Consider the following 18,359-nt stretch of genomic DNA (forward strand, 5'->3'; position numbering starts at 1 on the left):
GTTTTGACAGACTTATCAGAATGTCAAATATAGCAATATATTGTAAATGTTCACTGGGGACCAAAAATATCTAGAGAGACTCAAGTTCCAAGGAATACATTTTTTGGGAAACACACCTCTACCACACCAAACTTTGATCTGATAGAGTTATTTAGCTATATATTTTCTTCCCCAACAGACTTTGAGCTTCAAGACAGAAGGACTGGGGCTTATTCAGCTTTTTACCCCATAAAGTATCACAAATATATCACGTACCAGATCATAATGCATGCTTTTTTTTCTTTTTCAGAAAGGAAGAGACACAGTATTTTTTTCCCATAGAAATTGGAAAGAAGTTAAAATCAAGAAAGGGAAATGAGAATATTTTTATTATTTTGGAGGAATCAACTGAGTTTTGAGTGGTGAAAAGGAAATCCTCTGTGCATTGTCCAATATGCAAGAAGTATGGAGCTGGAGAGGAAAATACTGGGTCAAGCTTTTGGCATATTCACTGAGTTACAACAAAATAATTTAGTTGATATTGGAAGGTTAGGGTGTAGAGTACAAGCCAGTCCTTAAACAGTCAAATATGTTTCTAAGTTGGCTGGTCTTACTTGGTAAATTCTTGTGTGGGGGTGTATTTTTATATACCAATTACCTATTATCTATCTTGTTAAATTTGATCAAAACATTGATCATATACTATGGGTTAAGAATACTAACGTTCCAAATGAACTAACTAAATAACAGACCTAGGAATTACTCATTTTCAATAATATTCAAAATATTAGGAAGGAATGTAATCTCACTCCCTGATTTTATAGATGAGCTATCTTCAATGGTACCAATAATCTATGGTAAAACTGAGACTAAAACTCAGTTTTTCTCACAATAAATGACTGACACAAGCGTTTGCAAGTGATTTTTTTTTCAAGAATCCAGTAGTTAAATAATTTATAATAATAGTATTTTACCAGGTTAGCTTAATTGAAGGAAATTACCCAAGCATTTATCTTGTACATCTGAAGTTGGGGTAAAGGAGGTGAATGAATAATAGCTGATTATCATCATTAATTTATTGAGCTATACTCCCAAAGTTCAGACATTAAATCATTAGAGTTCATAGTCATCAATATATACAAATTTCCAGCAGAAAGCTACCTTAAATATCTTTTAGCTTCAACTCTTTCTTTGACAAGGAGGAAAATGCGGATGAACAACTTGCTCGGCAAGTATTTAAGTTCACTGATTCTTAAGTCATATATGTGATTTGAAGCTGACTTAAATTTTATGTGCTCCCGGCATAGCAATATCTGGCAAATTCCCCTATCAGTTTATTATTATGCCAGCTACTAAGTCTTGAGACAGATACATAGAAATAAGACTAAACAAAAATGATATTTTGATTACTAATGGGTTTACTATTGACACAAGTTCCCTACACAAGCTTGATTAAATGTTTATGTTTATATAATAGTGATTACACTCTCAGGTTACCAGACAGAGCCATTCTGTGATAATTTAATATTTTGTGCAGTTTAAAAAGCATGTATGATTGCATTTGTTCTGCACGAGTGAAAAAGTAGCCATAAATAGAAAACAAATACAGACATGCACATACACCCACTTTCCTCCACTTATATTTAGTTACTTAGTGATACCTCTGTTACCAGAGACCTCCAGTGAGCCCTGACTAATTCATGACTACTCAACCTTTATTTCAAGTGCAGCTAAAGACGTTATTTTAAGAAGAAAGGATATTTGCAAGAACAGGTAGATGACCAAATTCAGTTAAAAAGTATGAGAAATGTTCAAGGAATAGTATTAGGTTCTCATTCTTTTGAGTTTAAATCACAAATCACATAGCAGGTGGCATTTAACCCAAATGATTATCAGAAATGTTGAAAACATTACTGTTGGTTAGAAAGCCACAAACACGGGGCCTGTGTTTTTGTAGATCCTGCAGACAGCTTTAGGCTTGGCAGCCCTGGAAGACTTATTTGTTGTTCTTGTCACTGAGTGATTACAACAAACATACATTCTCAGGAAAGTGGAGAATGACTATATATCGTGGGCAGGTATAGTGTCTGTTGTGGCTTTTTTTTTTTTTTTTTTTTTACCTGTTATTGCATTGATTTAGATTGGCCCCCAAATTACTTATAATAAAAAAAAAGCTGCACTTCTACTTAACCAATTATCTACCTAGCATTTTAATGTGCAAATTTATGCTAGGAGATAAAGAGAATGAACTTTAAAATATAGGGTGAAAATTATAAAATTAGTAAGGAAGAAAATTAGTTAAAATTTTCTAGCTTCACTCTAGTGTGAGTGTCTTATCCACAGTAATAACTGAACTTTGTACACTGCTAGATTTTGGAGGATTTGTAAGAGATGACTTCGTGCTATTTGCTCGGATATTGCGTTCCTTTATGTGTATATGTACTTGCCATCTTTGCTGATTTGTCCACCTCATGTCTTCTGTTCTGCTATGAGCTTCCTCAAGGAGGGAACAATGTTCTTTAGCCTTTCCCTCAAGACTGCCTGCACATGGTTGGTACTTTTTAAAATAAATGTAAAGATAAAATAAAAACAAAACAAATAAAAAGCATATATGCATTGTATAGTCAATTAGAGTCCAAGTGACTACTAAGCACATTCAATAAATGGAAGTACATTACAGATGGATAAATTTAGATCAGTGGTGAACATCATTAAAATGTTTTGGTGTTTCTAAAAAATTGCAAATCCCACTTAGAGGGAAAATTCAGTAATAAAAAAATTAAGGATTAGCCTGTAATTTTTAGAGACACAGTAAATAATGTAACACATGAAAGAGGCTTACACCCACATTAAAAATGTGGCCCACCCGGGGAGCTTCAGCCACTTAGGTTTCAACAGCCCGTGCGGGTTGGTGCACGAACAGCGCAACAGTGACACCACTGGGCCAGCTTTCTCAGACTTCAGGAGTTTTCAAGATGTAAAAAGGAAATTAGGTATTTAACAAGAAATGCAGGAGATTGGAAGAAATGTGTATAGGGTTATGAAACTCGACTTTTAAATTATTTGGGGAAAAAATCTTTTCCAGCACTCTCTTTATAGTGCTGATTCTGTGTTTGGTGTGTTTTCCTTAAGGACCTGAATAAATAAAGGATCAGATGATAATTATGACCGATGAAGTAAATTTGGCTGTTCCTGATAGTCAAGGTAATATTTTCACTTGGTTAAGGACTTTAAATTTAATTCTCCAAGGAAAAACCCACTAGAGAATAAATGAACTCCACGAAAGTTTGATTTTTTTTCTGGAACCGAACCACTAGAGGGCAGTAGAGTCCATGCTACTTCTGCTTTGTTCTACAGAAGAAAGCCTCACCCCCCTCCCCCACTCTGTCCCCAGCCTGTCCTATTCCTTCTGAATGGCTAAAAGGACTTTTCAGACAAGGGGCTCTTTTTCATTTCTAAAGTATTGCAACATTATGTTTTCTCAGAAACTTGTACAAAAGTAGAAAGCAAGATATGCCCCTTTCCAGATTTGAGGGTGTGATTATATTCTTTTGTTTCTATGAAAATTAGCTGTTTTTTGAAGTGAATGCTTCAGGCAAAAAGAAGGGTATAGTAACAGGCTTATGTAGTTATTGCAAAAACTAAAATCAAACACTAAATACATTAATGCTTAGGTCAATTCTTAAAAAAAGCCCCCATTTGTGAAAAATCCAACTTAAGGTGGGAAAATATAAAAGTGAAAAACCAGGTTTTTGTGTTCAGCACAAAAAATTCTAGATGAGGCACATAAAATAATAGCCACATGAAGTACTTGACATTTAAAAGCCTGGCTTTTTGTTGATAATCAGTACTGTGTGTCATTGCTGGAAATTAGAAGAGAAAAATGACCTTTTTAAATACTTTTTTTTTTCCTGGTTTCCTTTTTCTTTCTGTCCTCTAACTAAAGCTTTCATTTGTAGCAAAATGAAAGACTTGGTTGAAATTTTTTTTTGACCTAAGTTTAAATGGATTTTGTGACTGCTTATTTTATATTTCATTCAATAAAGACAGGTTATGTTGTATTACTTGTAACTGATAAAAGTAAAGTCATTTTTCTAGTTTCTGCTTCAGCTCTATCAGTGATTGTCACTGCAGTTTTCAATATTTTATGCATAAACTTTCCTCTGCAGAATAAAAAAAAGTAAACTTAGCTGGTATCTTTCGCCGTGAAACATGTAGAATTAAATTTTTCCATAAACATACAGAAGTGCTCATTTTACTTGCTGAAGAATGGAATGCTATAGAAATACTAAGAAATGCTAAGGAATGCTAAGAAATATGACGCCTTACATTGAGATTTCCTTAGAATACTCAATTAGACATGGTTAGACCTCAACCTATATTTTTGAATAACTATGCCCAAGAACAGTGCCGGGCATAGAGTGGGTACTCAATTTATTCAACAAAAATTAACATCTATTGAGCATATCTAAATTTCAAAAACTATGCTAGATATACTTATCTCTGCCTGGTAGGAGCTAAAAGTTTCTAAATTAATAAAGGTTTATTATGCTAACTCTAAGATAAATTAATTTTAGCACTCTTAAGGCATTTGGCTAATTTTGGTAAAGTCTCCACCCTCCTCAAAAAAGTGCTGCATGACACATACTTATTTTCTAACAATTTCAGGCATACCTTGGAGCTATTGTAGGTTCTGTTCTGTGCCACCACAATAAAGGGAGTATCTTAATAAAGCAACTCACACAAATTTTTTGTTTCCCAGTGCATATAAAAGTTATCTTTACAGTGTACATTAGCCTATTAACTATGCGATAGCATTGTGCCTAAAATAACAATGTACATGCCTTAATTTAAAAAATACTTCATCGATAAAAAAAAACTGCTAATGATCATCTGAATCTTCAGTAAGTCCTAATCTCTTTGGTGGTGGAGAGTCTTGCCTTGATGTTGATGGCTGCTGACTGATCAGGGTGGTGGTTGCTGAAGGCTGGGATGGCTGTGACAATTTCTTAAAATAAAACAACAATGAAGTTTGCCTTGTCCATGGACTTTGCCTTACAAGAAATATTTCCCTGTAGCATGTGATGCAGTTTGATAGCATTTTACCCACAGTAGAACTTCTTTCAAAATTGGGGTTAATCCTCTCAAACACTACCACTGCTTTATCAACTAAGTTTATGTACTATTCTAAATCCTTGGTTATTATTTTGGCAACATTCAGAGCATCTTCACCAGGAGTAGATTCCATCTCAAGAAACCACTTCTTTGCTGAAATCTAAGACGCAATTCCTCGTACATTCAAGTTTTATCATGAAATTGCAACAATTCATTCCCCTCTTCAGGCTCCACTTCTACTTCTACTTCTCTTGTTTTTCCACCACATCTACAGTTACTTCCTCCACTGAAGTCTTGAACTCCTCAAAGTCATCCATGAGGGTTGGAACCAACTTCTTCTAAACTCCTATTAATGTTGATACTTTGACCTCCTCCCATGAATCACTAATGTCCTTAATGGCATCTAAAATAATGAGTCCTTTCCAGACTTTTAATTTACCTTGCTCAGATCCATCAGAGGAATCACTATCTATGTCAGCTATAATAGCCTCACAATTGTATTTTTTCAATAATAAGACTTGAAAGTCAAATTACTCCTCGATACATAGGCTTCAGAATGGATGCTGTGTTAGAAGGCATGAAAACATCATTAATCTTTTTGTACACCTCCATCAGAGATCTTGCGTGACCAGGTACATTGTCAATGAGTAGTATTAGTAATACTTTCAAAGGAATCTTTTTTTTTTTAACAGTAGGCTTAAAATATTCAGTAAATCATAGAGTAAATAGACGTGCTGTCATCCAGGCTTTGTTTTTCCATTGACAGAGCACAGGCAGAGTAGATTTAACATAATCCTTAAGGACCCCAAGATTTTTGGAATGGCAAATGAGCAGTGGCTTCAACTACAAGTCACCAGCTGCATTAGCCCTTAACAAGAGAGTCAGACTGTCCTTTGAAGCTTTGAACCCAGGCATTGACTTCTCCTCTCTAGCTATGAAAGTCCTAGATGGTATCACTCTCCAACAGAAGACTGTTTCATCTACATTGAAAATCTTTTGTTTAGCATAGCCACCTTCTTCAATTCTCTTAGCTAAATCTTCTGGATAACTTGCTGCAGCTTCTACATCAGCACTTGCTGCTTCATTTTGTAATTTTATGTTATGGACACAGCTTCTTTCCTTAAGCCTCATGAAGCAACCTCTGCTAGCTTCAAACTTTTCTTTTATAGCTTCCTCACCTCTCTCAGCCTTCATAGAATTGAAGAGAGTTAGGGCTGCCTTGCTGAGGTTGGGCTCTGGCTTAAGGAATGTTGTGGCTGGTTTGATCTTCTATCCAGACCGCTACCACTTTCTCCATGTTGGAGGTAAGGCTGTTTCACTTTCTAATCATTTGTGTGTTCACTGGAGTAGCACTTTCACTTCCTTCAAGAACTCTGCCTTTGTTTTCACAACTTTGCTAACTGGCACAAGAGGCTTACCTTTTGGCCTATCTCAGGTTTCAATATGCCTCACTCACTAAATTTAATCATTTCTAGCTTTTGATTTCTTTAAATTAATTTTTGTTTTTTATTTTTACTTTTATTTTAGAGTCAGGGTTTCACTATGTAGCCCAGGCTGGAGTGCAGCGGCTATTCACAGGTGCAATGTGCAGCCTGGAACTCCCGGCCTCAAGTGATCCTCCTGCCTCAGGTGACTACAAGGGTGCACTGCTACACCCAGCTAGCTTTGGATTTAAAGTGAGAGACATGGTGCAGCTCTTCACCTGAACTTTTAAAGGACGTTGTAGGGTTATTAATTGGCCTAATTTCAATATTGTTGTATCCCAGGAGAGGGAGAGAGGCAGGGGAATGACTGGTCAGTAGAGCAGTCAGAACGCACACATTTATTGATTAAGCGTGCCGTGTTATATAGGCACACTTTGTGGTGCCCCCAAACAATTAATTACAACAATAACATCAGAGATCACTGATCACAGATCACCAAAATAGATATAATAATAATTAAAAAGTTTGAAATACTGAGAGAATTACCAAAATGTGACACATAGACACGAAGTGAGCACCTGTTATTGGAAAAAATGGTGCCAATAGGCCCAGGGTTGTCAGAACCTTCAATTTTTAAAAAATGCACTATTGCAAAGTGCAATAAAATGAAGGATAATAAAACAAAGCATGCCTGTACAGTGAACTGAATTCTTTCGGTGGGAAACTTTTAAACAAACTTTGAGATTATTGCAAGCAAACTGCACTGGCCTAGGTGATGGCTTTTCTACAAATCTCTGTATGTTGTCACCAAAATTTTCTTTTGTAACTTCCACAAATAGTTTTGATACTCTGTTCCTCCTCCACAAATTCACTTTGGAGATTTGCAAGGGATTTAATTCTGGCCTAGGGCTTGACAAGCAACTTCCTGAAAGGCTTTGCAATAGGAACTTTTTAGACAAAAATTGTTCTGACTCAGTTCAACTTGCTGCTTGGTGAGTAAGTCTGTTATTACTCATGCAATGGTTTGATTTACATTGACCCTTCTTAGGGAACTACAAGGATATAATCTTAAGGAGAGAGTGTACTATACTCATATCAAAGCAATCCAGTAATAATGTTTTAAAAAAAGACTATTTGGGAGACAGCCATAGTGGATTCTGATAATTCTTTCTTAAAAAACACTTTGGCGTTCAAAGCTAACCTCAATTGTGTTACCTTTGTCTCCTCAGAGCAGAAGAGAAATCTTGAGACCTCAAAGCAGCCATTGGCATTTCAGGTATGAAGACTTTCATTAATTAGTAAAGTGACTTTTCCAGAAATGGAAACCTATCAGAAGTCTCGTTTATCTTATGAACATTGCCCAATTTGAATAAGAGATTTTCATTTGGCAACTTTACTGAGGAAGGTTTTTTTTGAGGCAGGGGGATAGGAGGTCTGTGAGGGGGTCTTTTTATCCTCTACGGGTAAGATTAGGCTTAAAAGAGATGCTTGGTAATGTTAAACTGGAAAGAGGATGACCTTAGTTAACCTGAAGTTTAATCCAGTTCAACTAACATTCCACCTTATACTGCTTTGCCAAGATTTCCTCTGTTGGATTTGAGGGACAGGCTGCCCCGGGAATAATAGCCAATTAATCCTCTCCCATTGTGCAATTCTGTCATAGGTGTCATATTTCAGCCATCCTCTGCTACTTGTCGCAGTGTTTCTGGGTAGTCTCCAACATGTTAGTTTTTTGCGTAAGGCTCTGATTTCTTGTTCAACCATTATTTATTCAGGGCTCACAACGACTGGATTCTCTCATGTACACTATGAAACCAAGTCTCAAAACTCTCGCATGATGGAAAGCAACACCATTTTACAGATGGGGAAAATAAAAATAATTTCATTAAGTACTTGGTCCAAGGGCACACAGTAAAAAAATAGGCAGAGAATCAAAGCCGTATCTTTTGAATTGATAGCCACTCTTGTTTTTGCCAAAACTGTGGTTGTAGTTGCATCTGAAGGGGGCAACAAGTGGTATAAACTGGACTAATTCAGAATTTGGAAGCACAAGTCAAGTTCAAGGGTCATGGTTACTAAAGGGTAACAATTGCATGAACCCCTCAGAAGCCTCTTGCACCTCCAGACAGGACACTGACCTTGACCACATCACTGTGGCTGGGAGTGCAGCTGTTCTGCTGAGGCCTTTAAGCAAGAAGGTTGCACCCTGATTCATGCCTAGGAAGTGTCAATGATACTGCAGCCATTTTATAGAGCGGCAGAACAAGTTTCAGCAACCCAGATCTTTATCTGCTTCAGCTGAAAACACGGGATGCTAAAACAGGACGGTTACAGTTTCATCTCAGTTATATAAATGATTGTTTTGGAAGCAAGCTGGCACATCTTCAAAAGGTTTTTTTTTCTTTCTTCCTTTGATGACCATTAAATCTCTTTTTTTGAAGTAAAGGACAAATCTGAGCTACATTAAGTATAGAAAATGATGTAGATCTCACTATGGAAAGGATGTTCTGGGCAGGATGTTTTGTGAAGTTAGCCGACTATAGAGATTTTTTTCAACATCGCCTTGAATAAGGCACAATTTATATTCAATAAAATGTACCAGATTGAACTGTCAATTTTAATACATGTTGACAAATCTATATACTAGTCACTTTCAGTATCTCCAAAAGCTCAATTGTGTCCCTTTTCAGTTAAGTTCCCCTCCCCCAATCACCACTTTGATCACAGGCAGCCACTGATCTGTTTCCTTTTATTACAGATTAGTTTTTCTTTATTAGAATTGCATATTCATGAAATCACATAAAGTATTCTTTTGGTATTGGCTTCTTTTGCTCAGCATGTTTTTGAGATCGTTTGTGTTGTTCTGTGTTTCAGCAGTTCATTCCTGAGTAGCATTCCATTGTTGGAATATCCACAGTTAATTTAGTCATACTTACTTTGTTTTGTTTTCAGCTATTATAAATAAAGACATTAAGAAGACTCATAAAAAAGTGTCTGTATTGGTACAACACTTTTGTTTCCTTTTGGTAAAAATCTAGGAGTAGAATTGCTGGGTCATAAGAAAAGTATTTGATTTTTTTGAAAAGTGTATCTAAGTATAAGGGTTTCAGTTTGTTGATAGTCTCACCAACACTTGGTATGACCAGTCTTTTTAATTTTAGTCACACATGTGTCCTGTGTTAGAAATTTGGAGATCTATAGGTTTATAGTTTTCATCAAATTTGAATAATGTTTTGGCCATTATTTCAAATATTTCTTCTCACTTGCCCTCACATTCCTCTCCTTCAGGGGGGACCAGTGAGATTAGGTGCTTGAATTTGTACCTCACTTTACTAATGATCTTTTAATATTTTAAAATTCTCTCCTCTTTATGTCAGTTCTGAGTTGTTTCTCCTTAATAATTAATCTCCTCATTATGTCTTATGTTTTCTGCCTTTTGGTAAGCCTGGTAATTTTGATTGTTGGACATTGTGTATTTCATCTTGTGAGATGCCAGATATATTTTTAAAAATATTTCTATGAATATTATTGAACTCTAGGCAGAACACAGTTAAGTTACTTGGAAATAGTTTGATCCCTTCAGGTCTTGCTTTTCAGGATTTGCTGGGGAACAGTGCTCAGTCTAGAGCTAATTATTTTTTTGTGTGTACTTTACCCTATGCCCCAAGAATCATGAGAGTTTTCATACAGCTTATGTGAATACAAACTCTTCCCATCACTGAGTAAGTCCCAGACACTATTGCCTGAATTCTTTTGGGTGACTCTTTCCACAATCTCAAGTAGTTTTCTTGCTCACTGTTCAGTCTTCAGCTAAATACTTGAGGGGACCTCTGCAGATTTTGGAGTTCTCTATCTGTGTAGATGTCTCCTCTCAGGTCCTCTGTCCTGCAAATTCTAGCCAACTTGGTCCATCTAGACTCTCACGTCCATCTCCTCAACTGAGGGAGTCCATTGTGCTCGTGTTTGGGTTATCCCTTCTCATGCTGTAACCTGGAAACTCTCTCAAAGCAAGAAGTTGGAGAAATTATATGGCTCACCTCACTTGTTTCTTGTCTTTCATGGTCATTTTCCTTTGTTACTGTATGTATAGCGTCTTGCAAATCTGTGTTTTATATATTTTGTCTATTTTTTATTGTTTCATGAGGGAGGGGAAATCTGGTCTGTTACTCTATCTTTGCCAGAAGCAAAAGTCTTTAATTTTGTGGATCTGAATTTCCATCTTATATTATTTTCTTTACACTTGAAGAAATTCTTGTAGTATAGGCATGTTGGTAATGAATTCTCTTAGGTTTTGTTTGTATGAAAACGTATTTATTTTTCTTTTCATATTTTAATATTTTTTACTAGTTTTACACATAGAAATTAAAAGTTTTAATTTTTATTCATCATTTCAAAAATGCTATTTCATTGTTATCTGGTGTTATGGGCTGAATTGTGTCTCCCCCAAATTCATAAGGTGAAGTTCTAACCCCCCAGTATATCAAAATGCATCTGTATTTGGAGATACCTTTAAAGAGATAATTAAGGCAAAATGAAGTCATATGGGTGGTTCCTAATCCTATATGACCATTGTCTTTATAAGAAGAGGGTACAAAAGAAGAGAATACAGACACAGAAATAAGACCATGTGAGGATACTTGAAAAAGGTGACTATAATGATTAATTTTATGTGTCAACTTGAGTAGGACACAGGGTGCCCAGATTAAATATTGTTTCTGGGTGTGTCTGTGAGGGTTTTTCTGATGAGATTAGCATTTGAATTGGTGGACTCAGTAATGTAGATTGCCCTCCCCCATGTGGTTGCGCATCAATCTGTTGAGAGCCTGATTAGAGCAAAAGGCAGAGGGAGAGAATTGTTCCCTTTCTTCTGGCCTCACTGCTTGAGCTGTGATATCTCATCTCATCTTCTGCCCTTGAACCTGGATTTCTGTTATTAGCTTCTTTGGTTCCTAATTCTTCGTTTTGTGTGTGTGTGTGTGTGTGTGTAATGAATTATGGATGCATACAAGAAATATATACTATGTAACATATATATAAAATAAATTTTATATTATATTATATGTATTTAATGTATCCTATTGTTCTGTTTCTCTGGAGAACCCTGACTAATACAACGGTCATTTATAAACCAGAGAGTAAGACTCTCAGTAAAACCTCAGAAAAATTTCTAGCCTCTAGAACTATAAGAAAATAAATTTCTGTTGTTTAAGCCACCCAGTATACAGTATTTTGTTATGGCAGCCCTAGCAAACTAATACAGCTGGCTTGCATAATTTGTATCAAGAAGTCTGAAAATATTCTCTTTATTGCCTGATACATAGTATGTGCATTCTTTTCTCTAGCTGTGTTTAAGGATTTCTCTTTAAGAATCTGTTTCTGCAAGTAGGTTATGGTTTGCCTTGATGTAGTTTTCTTTGGGTTTATACTGTGTGGTATAAGCTAAGTTTGTAGATTTCATCATGTTTGGAGAAAAATTGGACATTATTAGTGATATATTTTTATCATCCCCCCTTTTTTTCTAGAACCCCAATTGTATGTACATTAGATCACATATGTACATTAGATGTAATATATGTACATTAATGTTATACCATAGGTCGCTGAGTTTGTTCTTTTTTAATATATTTTCTCTGTGCTTTAGTTTGTTCAGTTTCTGTTATATGTCTTCAATTTTAGTGGCTTATCTTCTGCAGTGTATGTTATTAATCATGTCCAGTGAATCTTTTTATTTCAGGTATTACATTTTTTAGTTCTACAAATAATATTTTTATATCTCATATTTCTTTTTTATGATATTATATTTTTTAAAAATTCTTGAGTGGATATATAATAATTCATTTAAATTCTTTGCTAAGTCCACCATAATTTTCATTTCTGGATCTGAGTCTAATGACTATATTTTTTTCCTCCTGGATAATGGGTATATTGTCTTGTGTCATTACATGTTTAGTAATTTTCCTTGTATGCCTGATGTCTCAACATTGTGGTTTCCATCTCTAAAAATTTGATGTAGATAATTTTTACACATAGGTAAATGTTTGATTTTGTTTGCATTATTTAAAAAATTGGAAACTTGGTTCTGGCAGGTTCTTAAGTATAATAAGTATAATAACATCAGCTTGATATTTTAGAGTCTTACTTTTAAGCATTATTAAGGCTGATTGAAAGTAGACTTTACTCTTTTAGGATCAATATTAAATACCTACCAGGACTCTACACTCTGGTGACTGTGACATTGTCTCCTGGCTCTGTGTGAGCTCTGGGAACTCTTCATTTTATAGGGCTCCAGTAGCTCTTTGCCTCATGGACTTTTATCCTATGTATGTGCAATTTAATATTCAGGAACAGGCTCAAAAGGACTCCTATTCAGATTTCCAGAGATATTTTCTGCATAGCTCCTGTTGTCCTGTAATCTGCATGCAAATTCCAGTGGTTTATATCTCCCCAAATGGTGATTTTTGTTGTCTGTGCTTTGCTTGGATTCTGCTACTGTGCAACTATCGTCCAGAAAAAGCTTTCAAGGCTATTGTCATCAGGGTGAGTGTAGGAACCAACTTAATCTTTTTTTTTTTTCTCCTGGATCATAGTCTTATACTATCTGTTGCCCACTCTCTGAGAATTGCCGTCTTTTATCTTGTCTGGTTTTACGGGTTTTTTTTTTTCTTTAACAACAGAAGACAAATCTAGTACCGGTTACTTCAACATGGATAGAAGTGAAAGCCTAAAACTAGGATTTAATTTTTAAAAATTTATGTATGAGTTGTGTTGTGGAGGCGCAATTGTTCTATAAAAAGACTCTCTTATGTCTTTGTCAAATTTAATGTTTTATTTCCAGATACATTCACACATAAGTCAAAATATGAATCAATGCTGAAAATAAAAAAGTACACCTAAGTGTTCAGAGTATATAGACATTTTTAAAATTTCACATAATCATGTATTATAACAGCCATAGCTGAGCATATATCTAAAGTGTATAATACATAACATATGACATCAATGTGAGAAGATTTGTGATGCTCTTGGAGAAAATAAAAAGAGGAAGGAATTTATGTTTATTTTAAGATATAGTTTTGAAATGAATGTAAGATAAGAATAATATATTCAAGAAGAAAAAGGAGAAACATAAAAAATTTACAACCTGTATCACATGTGCTTTTGGATGCATATATTCAAATGACATCTAAGTAAAATTTAAATCAATAATTTTAAAATTTAAACATTTCTTCAGTCCACAGAATGTTCCAGACAGTGTGGTGTTATGATCCAAGAAAACAATAAGGCATACCATTTCCTTACTTTAAGAAATTTACTATCTAGATGGGAAAATAAGGTGGAAAAATTTTTAAAAAGCAGGTAATGCCAAATGAGTGAAAGTGTCACTAGTATACCTTGGTCTCTGTAGTTTGTAGAGAACTCAAAATTACTGATATTCATCATATCCACAAGAATCCAGTGGGATTCAGCTATGTTAGGGAACTTTCTCCAGACCCTAAGCAGCACAACACACGATACAGGTTTTCATAGCTGAATTCTCTTTTTTCAAAAAGGTGTGTTCTTCTCAGTGACATTCTCTCTACTATTTCTGGGCCAAGAGAGACTAAGCTATTCAGGCAAAAGCTGCATTCTAAACTCTGTCCTAGCTTGTGTTTCACACAGCCATAGGCATGTACTGGGTAACACCCTTTGTTTGATTAATCCGTTTCTAAATGATTTGTCTGAAGTCTTTGTGTAAGAAGACTTAGGAGATACTCTAGAGCAACCTAAAGCATGGAAGGTGTGGTTCTATGTGAGCAGAGTCTATGAGAAAGGCAAATTTTTATGAACAAACGATATGTATTTGGCCCTCAGGGCATCCTAAGCAGTGGGCAGGATCATCCCTAAATTATTTTATGCATGGAATTTATTTTCCTGTAGTTAAAAGAGCATTGTTTGTATTTTTTAAGGAAATAATGTTAGCATGCATATTGTAAAGTTAGTTTTAAGCTGAAAATAGTGTTATTTCACTAGGCATAAAATGCCTCATGAGTAAACAAGTATTACTTCCCTTTGCTTTACTTCCACACTTACCCTCCACTTTTCTTCTGTTGACACAGTATCTCCTCTTGTCAAATCCCTGATTCTTGACCCTTTATCTCTCTTTTTCATTCTTTTCTTCTGTATCCCTTCTTAGGTGTGTGCATAAAAAGTGGGTTAATATTTCTGACAGACTTTATTATAATCAGTATTTGAACACTTACATGAAGGCAATATTCCACAACCGTTTCCTTGGGAAACTATGCAATATGCTAATAATATTGTCATTATTCATAACCTTTTCAGAATCCATCCTTCATAGACAGATTCTGTCATAAATAATTTTAATTTTTTTAAACTAAAATTGTATTTCCTAGATTTATAAACAAAAGTCTTTACTTATGTTACCTCTTAATTTTTTTTATTATTTCAGAAAAATAATGCTTGCTAACACTGAAGATGTTTTAGAAAGACGCACCACAGCCTCTGAAAGTGGTTTGAAAAGGAGTTTCCAAAGAATTTCATGAATGATAACAACATTGTCCTAAACTTTAGCATCTCAAAATAAATATGACATTTAAAATTTTTTTTATTTGAGTAGATAGTGCAGAATTTCCATGTGTGCCTCTTGATTCATGCACAGTTTTCCCTATTATTATCTTGCATTATGCATTGTTTTAGTTAATAAACCAATACTGATACATTATTATTAACTGAAGGCCATAGTCTACCTTAGGGTTCACTTTTTATGTTGGGCAGTTCCATAGGCTTTGACAAAAGCATAATGCTATTAATCGACTATTACAGCATCATAAATAATAGTGCTATTCCCCTAAAAGTCCCCCATACTTCACCTGTTCATCTCTCCCCCCTCCTCCTGGCAACTGCTAATCTTTTTACTGTTTCTATGGCTTTGTCTTTTCTAGAATGGCATATAATTGGACTCATAATAGTGGCCCTTTCAGATTGGCTTCTTTCACTTAGCGGTAGGCATTTAAGTTTCCTCTAGGTTTTTGGCGGCTTGATAGTTCAGTCAAGATGTACCACAGTTTGTTTATCCATTCAGCCATTGAGGAACATCTTGGTTGCTTCCAGTTTTGCATGAATATGAATAAAGCTGCTAAACACTCGTGTGCAGGTTTTTGTGTGAAAATCCAACTGAGTAAACATCTAGGAGTGTTTGATGTGAATGATGGATCATGTGGTAAGAGTATATTTAGTTTTGTAAGCGACAGCCAAACTTTCTTCCAAAGTGGTAGTAACATTTTGCATTTCCACCAGCAATGGATGAGACTTCTTGTTACGCAGCATCCTTGCCAGAATTTGGTGTCATCAGTGTTCTGGATTGATAGCCATTCTAATAGGCCTGTAGTAGTATTTCATTGTTGTTTTAATTTACAACTTCCCTAATAACGTGATTTTGAAAGTATTTTCACATCCTTGTTTGCCATATGTATTTCTTCTTTGGTGAGATGTCTGTTCAGATCGTTTGTCCATTTTTAAATTGGATTGTTTGTTTTTTATTGCTGAGTTTTAAGTGTCCTTTGTGTGTTTTGGATGTAAGTCTTTTATCAGGTATATCTTTTGCAGATCTTTTCTCCTAGTCTGTGTCTTGTTTTTCCTAACAACTTTTTCTTAACAGTGTCCTTCACAGAGAAGAAGTTTTTAATTTTAATATGGTCCATCTTACATTTTTGCTTGCATTTTCTTATATTTTTGGTGCCATGTCTAAAAGCTTATTGCCCAAACTAAGGTCACCTAGATTTTTACGTATGTTATCTTCTAGAATTTTTATAGTTTTGCATTTTATATTTAGGATTACAATCCATTTTGAGTTATTTTTTGTGAAAGATGTAAGGTCTGTGTCTAGATCCACATTTTTGAATATGAATGTCTAATTTTTTCAGTCCCATTTGTTTAAAAAACTATCCTTGTTCTATTGAATTGCCTTTGTTTTTTTTTTTTTTTGTCAAAGATCAGTTGTCTATATTTCAATGGGTCTGATATTTTTGTCTATTTTTAAAAATAACAATAGACTTTTAGAAATGAAATGAAATATAAATAAGAAAAGCACAAATGATCTATACAGAGGGGGCTTTCAACTGTTAGATTATAGAATAAAGTTAGTTTTCCTCCCTTATTATAGAAATCACTCCAAAGGAACATGGACAATGGCAGGCATACACAGATTTTGTTTTTGATGATAGTAGGATATATACATATTTTTTTAAATTCTAAATCACAGTATCTAAGAAAGGATTGCCAAATGCAGTGCTAGTTATATGAGGATGCCAAGAAACACCTAGATTTTCTATGCAGGGCTGAGAAACTAAACAGCTGGAAATCCCAAGAATTGACATACTTCCTAGGATCAATGCTTCCTTTTGAACAACAGAAATGGGCAATTGGGATAGTGACAGATCTTCCCTCATAGTTATTTTATACCATAAAGAAACACACACACACATACACACACACACAAATCACTTAGCCCTTTGCCATAAAGCATTTCAGTACAAACCAAAAAGAACTTCTACCTTAGAATACTGGCCTCCACTGGATGAACTTTCTTTAATTAACTGATAGAGGATGAACTTGCTTTACTCAAAGATGACTAATAATTTTTTAAAAATTAGATATATTACAAAAAGTCAGAAAGGGAACAGAGAAAACAGATAGCAACCAAAGAATATTGATCAATAATGTTGCCACAAAACATCCAAAAAATTGTGATTCTATAGGCATGCATTTAAAAAATTTAATAAAACACTTGCCTTTGTTATATAGAAGGGCCCAAAGCAGAGATACAAAGGCTTGGAGAGATTGCCATTGTCCTAATTTTGGTCTATAGCCTGAAAGAAATGGAAATACTAGGGACCACTGAAGATGTACGTCCCTCCCAACTCCCAAGCCAAGCCTGCCCCTCTAATTCTTCCTCCACTTGCCAGCCTTAGCATTATCCTCTCTTTCTGCCTAACACAAGAAGTTAGAAGTTAATTACTGCTCCGGGTCAGATGGGCACATGCATATAGGCATAACCAGGATACTCTGGAAATGGATGCTTCCCGCAGATAAGGAGGCAGCCCCTGCATGGCTGCTTTGATGAGCTGGCCTCAGCACATACCAGCTCATCAGCTGAGGTTTGTTGGACATTGCGTAGAGCCCAGCTATGAAGATGAGATATTCATCAGATGAATTGCTGTACAGAGGATAGTCTAGGAGTAACGAGCCGCAGGATGGTACAGAACAGACTCAATAATAGGGCCTCAGAAAACTGGAAGAAATATTTTAGTCAGTTTTGGAAGGAGAAAGCCAATGTATTTTGTTGAGAAGACAATACCTTCTGATTCTGTAAGTCCACATCTGAATATAGGACTCTGCTAGAAATTAACCGTGTGACTTTAGGCAAATTATTCAACTTCTGTATCTGCTGTAATTTTTTGCGTTGTGGTTGTCATTTGGAGATTCTTCCTTCTTTTCTTTCTTTCTTGTTGTCTGCCTTTGTGGTTTGGTGATTTTCTGTAGTGCTAAGCTTTGATGCCTTTCTCTTCCTTGATTGTGTGAAATTATTCAACCTCTGAAAGCTAGTTTCCCTCTCCGTAAAATGCATGAAATGATGTTTGCATCATACGTTCCTAGAAGCTTTACTTGAGATGATGTTGGGAAAGTACTTAATACTGTGCCTGACACACAGTAGGCAGCTGTGATGCTCAACCCCGGGCACTGTTCTCAATGTGGATGGTGCTGGCTGCTAGGAACGTGGAGGCCCCGGGGAAGTCAATGAAGATACCTCTTCTTGTTATTATTACTGGCTTCTCATTTTGC

General features: G+C 35.4%; 1 long non-coding RNA gene across 2 annotated transcripts in view; it reads left to right on the forward strand.

Moving 5' to 3' along the window:
* Window positions 1-6,703: 6,703 nt before the first annotated feature.
* The window catches only part of LOC123646041, a 36,087-nt gene continuing 24,431 nt past the window's right edge, over window positions 6,704-18,359 (forward strand). For both annotated transcript variants that reach the window (XR_006737767.1, XR_006737769.1), the window contains exons 1-2: window positions 6,704-6,723; window positions 7,748-7,794. This is a non-coding gene — a long non-coding RNA (uncharacterized LOC123646041). The remainder of the gene's footprint in view (window positions 6,724-7,747; window positions 7,795-18,359) is intronic.

The sequence above is a fragment of the Lemur catta genome, chromosome 10 (assembly GCF_020740605.2).
Source record: "Lemur catta isolate mLemCat1 chromosome 10, mLemCat1.pri, whole genome shotgun sequence".
NCBI classification, from domain to species: domain Eukaryota; kingdom Metazoa; phylum Chordata; class Mammalia; order Primates; family Lemuridae; genus Lemur; species Lemur catta.